This window comes from Ursus arctos, unplaced genomic scaffold (assembly GCF_023065955.2).
Source record: "Ursus arctos isolate Adak ecotype North America unplaced genomic scaffold, UrsArc2.0 scaffold_4, whole genome shotgun sequence".
NCBI lineage: Eukaryota > Metazoa > Chordata > Mammalia > Carnivora > Ursidae > Ursus > Ursus arctos.
Window position 1 is genome coordinate 37,879,367 of NW_026623056.1, and position 12,279 is coordinate 37,891,645.

The window sequence follows — 12,279 nt, forward strand, 5'->3', positions numbered from 1 at the left end:
GCCAATCCAGTGAGACTTCTGGCCCACCTCCTACCCCTTAGACCCTGCCTTTATCTTGGGGTTTGGGGGCTTTTATACAGTCGTAGAGTGGTAGAGAAGGTATCTGTCTGGTGTGTTTAGGGCTTCTTGCTATTTCAAATTCTTTGAAGAAGAATGCTTGTTTCCTTCAGTTTATTAAACTAGCTCGGTTAAACATACCAGTCATCAAGCCCTGTGATGCATGATTACTCGGTGTATTTAAAAAAAAAAAATCAATTGTGCTGTCCCCTTTCTCCCTCTGCCTCGTCCCTGTCTGTCTCACTTTACTGTGAGGCACTGGGAGTAGAGTGTGTGTGTGTGTGTGTGTGTGTGTGTGTGTGTGTGTGTGTGTCTGGGAGGAAGACAGACTCCCTACCTGTAAATGGTTTGCTATTATTAGACGTTCAGTTACCAGGGGTTATGTAAGACAATTGAAGCTCTGTTTTTTAACAGAGACATGATTCATGCCGCTTGTAGTAACAGTAACCACCTCCGAACGAGACAGAAACCAGACGCAGACAAAGGCTGGAGAAATCAATGCCGACTCGGTACAGCCATTCTGCTGATACCCTCTGCCTTTCAATCAGAGCAGCACTTAGGTTATCAGGAGAGGAGGCGCCTGCTCATTCTGGGTCTTTCCTGTCTCCTGGGGCTGCCAGGTAAAATCATGTGGGCTGGAGAGGCATGCAAGAGAAAACCGGGCCTTGGGAGCAGAGCTGTCTGAACTTCCTCCCCAGCTCCCTGGACATACTGTCCCCAGGGTCTCCCCAGTGTTTCAGATACACCTGGAGGAACAGGGATTGTCATCTGCACTGGCTCAGAAACCTCTGGAACTTGGAGGTTTGGCTCACCCACTCAAGTAACTTTGCTCGAGTGACGCTCTGCAGCGGGCTGGGAGAGGAGGGGACAGAGTGGCATTTGACTGATTTATGACAGCTTCTCCCAAAACCTGAATGGAAATGGACCAGGCTGTCAGCTCCCACACACCCAGGGGACCCATTCCTAATTCTTCCAGTACTCATTCTTTGAGACTACAATGATTCAGTACTTCACAGAATGCAAAGTACTTCCACATGCTCAGCTTACTTTAGCCTCACAACTTTATAAGATAGGCAGAGCACACATTTTTAATCAATACTGTTTTACAGGTGAGAGGTTTTACAGCTGGAAGGTAATTACGCCATTCATTGATTCCTTGCTCTTGATTTTATAAGGTTCAGAAAAATTGACTTGACCATGGTCACACGGCTGGCTAGTTCTTATCAGATCCAGAAGACGAGGCAAGATCTTCTGATTCTGCACCTAGTTCTCTGCTCCTCAGATTTGCCACAGATCTCTTTGGCAGCCATGGTATTTTTAGCGGAAAAAGGGGGGGGGATTTTCTTCTGAAAACCTAGGTTTCAGAGTAAGCTTTACTGCTCATTGTCGGGGCCACTTAAATCTTTCTCCCCCACTTTAATCTTCCCATCTATGTGACTCATGATGGGGGGAGCTCATTTTCAGAGAGTGTCCATGAAAGTATGAAAATACCGCATAACCTTTCATGTGTCAAAATCAATGTAATGCACGGCCAATAGTATCCCCCTGTCTCTGCCACAGGTGACATCCTGGGGAGAGATGCAGAGATCTCAGACTGGACCCAGAACATTAAAGTAAACACCTTTTTGTACTACAAAAAGAAGAAACTAAGATATTTTACTGTAGAAACTGTCCACGGCTCTCAGAAAACAGCAGCCTTGACCCGGTGGCCTGTCACACACCCAAAAGGCAGCCCACCATTCATTTTCACTCTCGAAGGTGTAAATTGTCCAGAAAGACAACTCTAAACAGGAGCATGGCAGAAAATATCAAAGCCATATAGCTTCACCGACCCAATTAACTCCCGCAATAAAAATTCCAGCTTTAAAAATATTCCTTTATTGATTACTACTACTAATAAATACTCTAATACATTCTTAGGAATTTTAACTAAGGACCAACACAGAATTTTCTCGTACAGAATTTTTACCATTATCCTACTATTTTCACACATTACATAATACAGTCTCTACCTATTGTAAAGTAAACATAAGTAAACATTCTCATTTATAAATAGTTTTTAACTAAATCTTTTGTTTGTATAACACTTTTTACCCAGGAAGGTAGCAAAATACTTCCCAGACTGTACTTTAATTAAATGCATTTCCTCTTTTGCTAAAACATGAAAATCATTTGTTGCTGCAGTTTAAAGGAAGAAAGCCGTACTATCTTCTCTCACATAATAGAACTCCCTGACTAGGCATCAAGAGACAAAATTTCTAGTCCTAGCCTCACTATGAACTCACTCTTAGGGAACCTGTTCAGACCCAACCTCAGATAACATCTAATCTGAAAAACTCAAAGCCCTTTAATATCTGGTTAATGTGCACTTGCCTGGGGTGGATAGTTACTGTGTGCTCTTATGTGCTGTGGCAGTAAAAGAAGTTTATGGGAAAGATGGAATTCATTGTTTGGGGGGTCGCATGTTGTGCTGCTGGTAGCCAAGCTGCCTTGACTCCATATTTTGAAGGGCAGGAGTTGAAGGCAGGGCAAAGCACTCTATGTGATGATTAATCTAGTACTATTATGAATGGATATGTCATCGACTACAGAGAAGATATCATTAATGGAACCAAGGGAAGGAGAAAGATCAGAAGTAAAGAGGGTAACCTCCAAGATAGGAAGAGAATGTGGAAAGAGGTATAGATACATCAAGGAAACAAAATGATGAAAGCTCAGAGATATTGGGCAAGGAGATGAGGGCCAGTAAGCTTACCACACTTGGTGGTCTAGATCGTCTTACCAATGTAGGAGGCAAGGTCATGAACTGAAGAAGAGAATAGAGAATGGATACTTGGAGAATGGAGAATGAATATCTACTTGACAAAGTAGGACATACTAAGAAAAACTACCATAGGCTTGTATTTAGAAGCAACCCTAAGCAGAAGTGAGGGTCCAGATGACATACATGTGTCAGGTTTTGTACTGAGAGTGGGAGAGAATGTTAAGTGGTGATATGGATTCATGGTTGAAGAACATGAGAAAAGACCCTGTATACAGAAGGTCAGGGAGCAAGGAAATCTGGAGGGTTATTGAGAACAGTGTTGAAGTGGTTGATCATGGAGTAAGGTCAGGCTGGACAAAGACATCCAATGAAGCCAGCAGGAGCCAACTAATGGGCCAGGAGAAAAGAGGGGATTCCTTAGGCACTGAGGAAGGGGAGTTCTCAAGCTGTGACTGGAATACTTGATCTCAAATGTGAAGCTTGGAAAGAGTACATTGGAATGAAGATGAGGGCTACAAAGTAGCTGGAGAGGATAGTAGTAAAGATCTATGGAGAAAATGGAGTTTTATATTGAAGCATCAATCAACGTAGAGAGGAAAAAATAAATCAAATGTAGAAGGTTTTGGAGAAAGTTAAAAACAGGTTCAAGAAGGCAGCAGAGGACCGTGATGGAGAGTTTAGCACAAACCTCTAGCGAGGACCTCGCTGAGTAGGGGTGGGGTGCAGGCAGGAGAGCGCAAGCTAGGTGTAGGTTAAGACATAGAGCACCGTGCTTAAAACCTGGCCTTAAAGCCTTGCTTTGCTGCCCCCTGGCTTTATGATCTACGGTAAATATTTTTACCTTTCCTAAATGTCAGTTTTCTCATCTATAAAATCAGATTAAAATTCCGACCCCCTAATGGGTGTTTATAAGAAATAAACTTAAACAGGGGCGGCTGGGTGGCTCGTTTGGTGAAGCGTCTGCCCTCAGCTCCAGTCACGATCCCGGATCCTGGGATTGAACCCCGCGTTGGGCTCCCTGCTCCCTGCCTGCTTCTCCCTCTCCTCCTCACTTGTATTCTCTCGCTCTGTTGCTATCTCTGTCTGTCTCTCTCAAATAAATAAAATCTTTAAAGAAGAAGGAAGGAAGGAAGGAAGGAAGGAAGGAAGGAAGGAAGGAAGGAAGGAAGGAAGGGAGGGAGAGAGAGAGAGAAGGAAGGAAGAAAGTTAAACAATGTATGGCAAGTGCCATGTACAATACCTGCCACCCAGTGAGCATTTAGTGAATGGTCCTGTGGAGGTGATAGAAGCAGGAAAAGGAGAATGATGTTTACCTTGGAGACAGTGGCGGTGTGCTCTCCAGGGTAATGTCATTTTGATGTTTCTTGGTACCTGTTTCTCCATTTAGCCACAAACAATAATGGCTAGTCCAGAAAACACACTCGGTGCAAGAAGCAAGGAATAGATAACTTTGATATAACACAACGTGCTGTACCATAAATCGTGTCCATGTTGGAATCCTCATTACATAGTTTAAAATGACCTTATAACCAGGACCTGTGGCAGGCTTTGTGATCAGGAAGATTCCAGTGTCAAGTGACTTAGAGAAGGAGTTCCCATCACCAGTTATTCATTAAAGCCAGAAAAATTATTACCATCAGTATATGTATGTCTACATATGTGTATATGATATGTATGTATGTATTGAAATAGATATCTCTCACCTGATGCCAAAGATCTCTTATTTTAAAAACAAGAATCAACTGTACCTGATAGCTCTAAGTCTCCTGGGACATGCAAGTGTTATTAACGGTTTGTGAATTGTCAAAGAGAAACCAAGAGGTCTCTATGGAGAAAATTAACATAGATTTAATGTGACAAACAGCAGGACCTTCTATTGGCAGGGCCATCCCAGGGGTCTTCAAGCCATCAGAGGTATTTCTTCTGGACATGGGTATTAACTAGTGGTTAATTAAAGAGCTAAATTTTTTTAAAGGAGCTAGAATATTTTAAAGTAAAACATTTCTTATAGCATTGGAAAGCTGAAGATGGGGTTGATGATTAGCTTGTCTGGCCATGATGTCTTTGGTGCCTTCTTCATTAAATGGTTTTTCTCACCACTTTCCAGAGAGGTGGTGTTAGTGATGTAGACTTGGGAATTCATTTCAGGTAATTAGTTAAAAAGTTAAAAGTCAAATAGATTTCTTTACCGGTGTAATGGTTTAACAGGTTGATGAGCTACTTAATTCCCACGTCTTTCTTCTCGGGGGACTGTTAGAGTTTTAAGGGCCCTTAAAAATAATAAAATCCACATTTTCTTACAGATGGGATAGCTAAGCCACATAGAGGTTAAATGTCTCATCCAAGGTCATCCAGCTAGTTCTATCACTTTCTCTTTTCATCCTCTTATTCCCCTTAACTCTCCCTCCTTTTTTCTCTCACCAATATTTTGTGCCCTACCACTACCTCTCTGCTGATTATGTCTTAGACTCACCCTGCCTTTACAAAATTTCCAATGCCTCAGATTATGAGACAGTGAGTCTTTGCCAATTAGTAAACCTTTGCCACTAATTCGTCACTACATTTGGGGCAAAGAAAGGAGGAAAGTGGAACAATTTTAAATTTACTGTGATCTTTGAGACAGCTTTATCTACACCTGGGAATTGCTGTTAGACAATTAAGGTTAGTAAAGCTCATTGAATCTCTCAGAGGAAAGGTGTTATTTGAATTATTACCAGATAATTATTGTTAAAAATAACAATAATGTAAAAAATAGGAACTTTGCATGTTAGAGACATTATCATTTTAATTTCCAGTGGGGGTTAGTAGAGCCCTGGGGGATCTAGGAACATATTTTTTTCCATAATGTGCTCTATGCCAGAAACTCCTTGAATTCTGTCTAATGCCTGATGACCTGACAAACTGGCCCAGAATCAGAAGCCAGTCGTGCCGTGTGAGCTGTTAGCCAAGTTATTCAACAGAAATGCTCCTTCGAAAACAGTAGGAAGGCGAGTGTCAGACATAAGACCTGTGGTACCCAGCCCAGTGTCATCAGTATCACCTGGGAGCTTTCTAGAAATGCAGAATCACAGACTCAATCCCAGACATGCTGAATCAGAAATCCTGCATGATTCATTTGTTCGTTAGAGTCTGAGAAGACCGATAAAAGATGTTCTTATCTTCAAATAGAAAGGAGTTAGAAAGGAGCTCTACTTCCTGATTCTGAAAGAGTTCCTTCACCTGAGGTCTGTGCTCCCAGTCTGAATCATCATGGGAATAGCATAAGCGTCTTTCTTGTGCTGAGGTCACAGTGGGAACTAGGAATGTGTCGTGCTGTGTTGGAACAGTGGTTGTATAGTTAGAAACAAACAAACAAACAAACAAACAAAAAACAACACCCCCCCACCGCAGACTTAAAGTCAGAGAGATCTGGCTCAGATCTGACCTTGAATTCTGACCTCACTATCCACAAAATGGATACTTGAGCTGTCTTTATCTCACTTTTCCTCATCTGTAAAATGGGCATGCTAATTTTGCTCTGACATTGCTCTGAGGATTCAGTGAGAATGTATTTACACGTAAAAATTCCCCCATGCAGTCCCTGACAAAATGTAGACATCTAACAAATGGTAGCTATGATTGTTACTATTACCTTTTTTGTAAGCGTTCGTCACGAAAGCCCCATCTGTCATTTTAGAATGATTTGGTGTGATTTCCAAAGAATGAAAAGAGCCACACTGAAATGAGACCTCCACAGAAAATTCCTTGCGGTGATGTGTGGCAGTGTGTTACATAACAGCTCTGCTCTCTGAGGGCTTCCAAGAGAGAGCTGCAGAGACGTCAACAATAAAACAGACTGGAATGGAAATGACCCACTGTCTCCTCTGCCTCTGACACCATCAAGAACGTTGCCAGCTGGGTTCCAAGAGCAGATTCTTTATTACAGTGATGATGTAAGAGGCAGGGAGAACAGCTGGATTTCCAGACTCTGGGAAGAATGTGTAGCCCCAGCAGCCTCTCAGAATTATCTTTTGACTTAAAAACTGTGTACATTGGATATGGGAGTCATTGCAGTAGAATAAATATGAAACCTCATGAAGTCATTTTCACGGAGTCTTTTTTAGAGCATACCCACCCTTTAAGCAATAAAACGTGACACACTAGGCAGTAGTTCTGATTAATAGACCCCTAGGTGTGTGCTGAGGCGTGCGGGGAAGTAAGGAGAGGGGAGAGGGGACCGTTTGCCAAAAAATGAAAGGAAGATTATAGCAGTGGGATGTGGGGCTGGGAAGGAGGAGTTTGATTAAAGGACAGAAAGATTATGTCTCCATTTAATTATAAAATGCACAATTTAAACCAAATGTTAGGCATATTTAAAATGTACACTTCCGTAATTACACAATGGATTTGTATGCTTCCCGGTGATTTTTCATTGCAATGTACTAGACATATCGGTCAGTGATATCCTTTATCATTTTAATGGAGTTGCCAGGGGGAGAAAAGAGAAGGAAGCTGTGTCTGGTGAAGTGTTGATAACCTGTCCAGCCATAAGATGGTTTAGCAAGAACTATAGAGAGTTCTTGAGCCCAATTTGCTGTTTATGTGGCTACTGGGGTGTTGCTATTGAATGGATGTCTCAGTGCATAGCATGGCTCCTCCACACTGGCCAAAAAGAATCTGATTGGTAGTACCAAGTCTTTCCTCTGGTGAGTAACAGTAAGTAAGTACTCGCCTGGGAAAAGCAGATGAAGTCTTGTCGTACTGTAGGCTAACATTTAAGAACTGAGCTTTTCTAGCCAAGTAAACACTACTGAGATTCCCTAGAAAAGTCTGGTTTTCTCACCTAGGTAAACGCCGTTATCCCCACATGTTTTTTTTTTTTTGCGGGGGGGGGGAGCTTTTCATCTCTGGGCGAGAGGAAAGGATTCTGTTTGAGGATGAGGATAGAAAGGAGATTTAACAATGAACACCTCTATCATGAGAGGTAAAGAAGAGAAGAAAAGGGAAGAGACTTGGGAGCACTCGTCTATGCATTTCCTCAAGTAAATTGGTGATACAGTGAAAGAAGAATCAGTGAAAATTTAAACAAACTTATAGGATCAATCCCAGGCAAAACTACGTGGAGAAGATGCACAGACATGGGTCGCATCATAGCAGGACCACCAATGGCTTATGCTTCCAAGAGTCAGAATTTCACCATAGAATTGCTGTGGCGTGTTTCCACCAAGAACTTCAGCTGAACCCACTGCTTTCCTAAAGCATGAGAAATTCCTTCATCCTGGTTTTCACCCTGAGTTTATCACCCCAGTGGTATTTGCAATATTGTCATAATTGTTTCTGCTGACAGTGTTAGAAAGGTTTTTGCCTCCTTGTTTTTTAAATCCACCTTCATTTTTTAACATTATTTATCTACAAAAGGATAGTTATTATTTCAGTTTATTGAAGTGAATAAGTGAAACAAATTTCTCTATCTTTTGACCCCAGTGTATCCTTGCTGGCTGTGTACCCCATGAACCCCTTATTCTCTTTGGCCTGGTCACCGTGGATGGTCTGCTGGGTCTGTTGGTGTCAAGCAAGCACTGATGGATATTTAAAGATCTGTGACCTTTTCTATCAGTTATTGCTGCTTGGCCAGGAGCAAGGATGTGGCCTTGAGCGAGTCAGTTCCCTTAATCTCATCTGAAAAATGAGAGGCGATGAGCTTTCAGGTCTTTCCAATTCAGTCTCAGTTTCCATGACTCTAAGCAAGAATCTTGATTCCTTTTAACTTTGGTTCAGGAGACATCAGCCAAGCACAAATCTCTGTGCAAGGCATTGCATACTATAGGGCACACAAAGTAAACATTGTCTCCGCTTCCTAGGGGCTTATGGAGAGGGGAGCCAGATTACACAAATGATCGTTAGAGTCCATAGAACAGGCCAAGGGAGTAGTGCAGAAAGTGCTGGAGGACTCAACCAGGGCACTTTCCTTTGGGAGAGGCTTCATAAATGATGTGGCATTTGGATGGAAAAGAGTGGGACTTTGCTGCAATGTGGAATGGACTGTAAAGAGTGGAAATTAGACTGTGTCTATATCGTAGGGGCTTTGAATGCCAAACTGAGAAGTTTGAATTTAGTCCAGTAGGCAAAGAGCAAAGAAATGATATATTTAGAATGGTACTTAAGAAAAATTAATGTGATATTGAGGTGAGGGATGAGCTGAAGGTAAAAAGAACCCTGGAAGAAGGGAAACCATGGGGAGGCTCTCACGAAAGTCCTGGCACAGGTGACAAAGGGGATAAGTAGGTGCTGGGAGAGAAAGTAGGTACTGATTGAGGAAGCACAGCCTCCAGTCTCTTGGCAGCTGATTGGATATGAGAAGCAAAGGAAAAGGAGGAATTGAAGATGACTCCTCCATGGTAGGACCAAATAACTGGGTGAAGATGGTGAGAAATGGGCCATGGCAGGAAATGGGAACATATTTTGAGGGAGAGACAATGATTTCTGTTTTAAACTTTCTAAATTAGAAGTGCCTGTGAGGCATTTGATGGAGGTGTGAGCTTCTCAGAGATAGAGGCCCTGTCTTACGCATCTTTTCCAGGTGCCTGATAGATGCAGTGCAAACACTGAATGAATGAATGAATGAATGAGCTGATGAATGAATGAACCAATAACCAGAGGTTTTTAAGAATGTGGATCTGGAGCTCTGCAGACAAAGAGGCGCTAAAGATAGCCATGTGGGTGTTCTCTATGGAGAAGTAATTGTTGAGGTCATGCAGGGTGGGTGTAGGCAAAGACTGAGAAGAGAATCTTGAGGAATATCTACATTTAGGGAATAGGAGAATGAGGATGAGCCAGTAAAGGAGGCAGAAGAGAGAGCTGAGGTGGAAGGAAAGTCAGATAATGCAGGGTCCCAGTGAGAAGGGAGGACAGTTTTGGGAATAACGTGGTCATCGGGGCTTGGCGTGGCCAAAAGGGAAAGGCCTGGGTGAGGACCTCTGGGTATGAGGCTGGAGACAGACAGCGGTCAGCCGTGCGGCCCCTAAGGCTGGGAGCCACTGTTAGAGGACACAGGAGATGGCGGAGACTTTGTAGTGAGAGGCAGAGGCCCAGCGGGAGCGCAGAACTCGGCCAGGTCAGCGGTGTTTTCAGAGCAGGTAAGAACTAGGTGCTAAAGCAGGAGAGACAACAGTGGAGTCAAGAACATCAGCAGAAGCGTTGGCTGTGGCAAGGTTGGGGACACTGCCCCCCACCCCCACCCTCCACCTCGGCTCCCATCTCCCCACCACGAAATCCACTCGGTCCGCACAGACAGGGTGCTGTTGAAGATCTCATGCCACCCCCGCCCTCAGGTGCACAGACTGAGAATGGAGCCAGGCGACATCCTCTCTTCTGCCTCGGCGTCCCCTGGTGGGCCGCTGTCTGGTGCAAAGGTGCAGGACCGGACCGTCGCCCAAGTCCCGCGGTTCTGTCTCCGTCAACGTCACCATCACCTGTCATTTAACGCCTTCTCTTTCTTCCTTGTCTGCTCTAGATGCAGCCGCTCTCTGTCCCCTGCCCCAATGAACATCTGCACTGCGCCCAAGCCTTGGAGTGATTTACCTGAAGAGTGACACCATTTCTTTGGAAACTACTGTGAGTACATTAAGCCCCCAATGAAAGGCTTCTCAGTTCACTTAGTTTAATTAAAACAACAACAACAACACAACAACCCCCACCTCACACAGTCGTAAATGCAGATGCAATTTTAGACGGCCTCATGTCTTGAGCGCAGCGAGGTCACGAGACTCAGTGCTGAGGTGCCCATCGTGGCCCTCGGTTGCCAGCCTGCAGCGCCGGCCCGGAGCAGCAGCGTGCCCTCCTTGCCAGACAATGGTGGGGCCGGATCCGGGTGTACTTTGCAGGGACTGGTGCTGTTCTGCTTGGTTATCGGCACCCTCACCGGAAGTAGTCACAGCCCCCCCCCCCCCCCATCTCTTGGCCCGTTGTCACCTGCTGTGCCACTCTGTTGAATCTCACTGCTACTTGTCATTTCATGCACCCGGTCATGTCCGGGGCCAGCTGTCCTCCTCGGCATCTCCCTGTTGTCTGAGTTGCATCTCAGCCAGTGCTCTTGCTCCCTTGCTAGGGGGCCAAGACCCTCCCTGGGGACGTGGGGCTCCTTCAGCCACATCTCTCAGCCATTGCTTCCAGCTCAGCCCTGCCCTCTGGATGCACGGCTCTGTGCGTGTGGTTGAGTTCCCTCAATATCAGGCATTTATGTGTGAGAAGTACAGTCCTTACAAGGCAAGGTGCACAGATAGGTTGGGCTAAGGGGCATGATGCCTACAGGACAAGACTTATGAAAGATTGATATCAAGTATTCATTAACCATTGCTAGAAGTAACAGATGAAGAGATGCCTTTTTTTTTTTTTTTTTTTTTTTTACTGAGAAAGCCAGAAAGTTAAATTATTTAGAGGCTATGCATGCAAAATAACTTAATTATACATTTTAAGACAAAACCTCGTTCTAGTTGTATTCTCAAGTTTTCCTGTATATGGTATGAGGCGGGTCATGGGATGGTGTTTTATAGACATCTCTGTTGCTGGAAAACGCTAACCCTGGGAGAATAACATCCCTGTTAGGCCTTCGGGTAGGATTTTCATATTCGTATTTTCTATGTCTTTAGCTATTCAGGCATAAATCATACCCAAAGGGACAAAGCTGGAGTCTTTGTTTTGTTTTGTTTTGCATTGCTGTTCCCCTTTAATGCTTTTAGTCACCTGGATTGTAATTAGTGGCAGTGGGTGTGTAGGTGACAGGCAGGTTTGCCTGGCCAGCATGGAGATGGGGACCACCAGAGTGATCTGCAGTACTATTGGATTCAAGGGACTGGGGACTAAAGACATGATGGAAGATCAAAAATAGTTTCTCCATACCCATGCAAGGAACTTGCTTGTATAGACACCTTCATTCTTCCTCAAGTTGAAGTGGAAGGAGTGCCTTAGAAATTCCCATGTCTGGATGGTTTTCTGGGTTTCTCTGCATTACAGGTTAACTATGCTGCGGCAAGTAGCACAGTTGTGCTAGGGTGTAGCCAGGGTCCCCAGGATCTGTAGCCTTTGGAAGAGGAAAGTGTCTTCACCACTCCTACCTTCCTGCAGAGAACTCAAATCCAGACCCAGGAATCAGCACCTACAGTTTCCTGAAAATCAGGGAGGCCCACCAGTGAGCATCTGTTTCTGCCCTAGGAAGCATTTTACCTGTGCCCAACACCAGTGCCTGCTTTCATGCTTCACAGGTCCTACCAGGGACAGATTGGGCTCTAATCTTTGCAGGCTCTGCTTTTCAGAAACTCAGCTTTCTCATATATAAAGAAGAAACAACAATAAAGTTTATGCATCTGGTAGGTACCAAACCAATAAGGTGAATAAACTATAAAAATGTGCACTAGTTACAAAAATGTGCCCTTCCTCTGGGTTGCCAGTGCCCTGGACCAGGTCTCAAAGCTTGGGGGCAG

At 44.1% G+C, this 12,279-nt stretch overlaps 1 protein-coding gene across 50 annotated transcripts in view; it reads left to right on the top strand.

Annotated features, from left to right (window-relative positions):
• Positions 1-12,279, top strand: part of ZBTB20 (zinc finger and BTB domain containing 20) — a 780,933-nt gene that overhangs the window by 698,834 nt on the left and 69,820 nt on the right. For 49 of the 50 annotated variants that reach the window (XM_048215038.2, XM_048215024.2, XM_048215031.2 and 46 more), the window contains one exon: positions 10,314-10,414. The gene's annotated coding sequence lies outside the window, so the exon portion shown is untranslated. Of the gene's footprint in view, positions 1-10,313; positions 10,416-12,279 lie in introns of those variants that run through there. The other variant, XR_008957295.1, reaches the window with a different exon arrangement.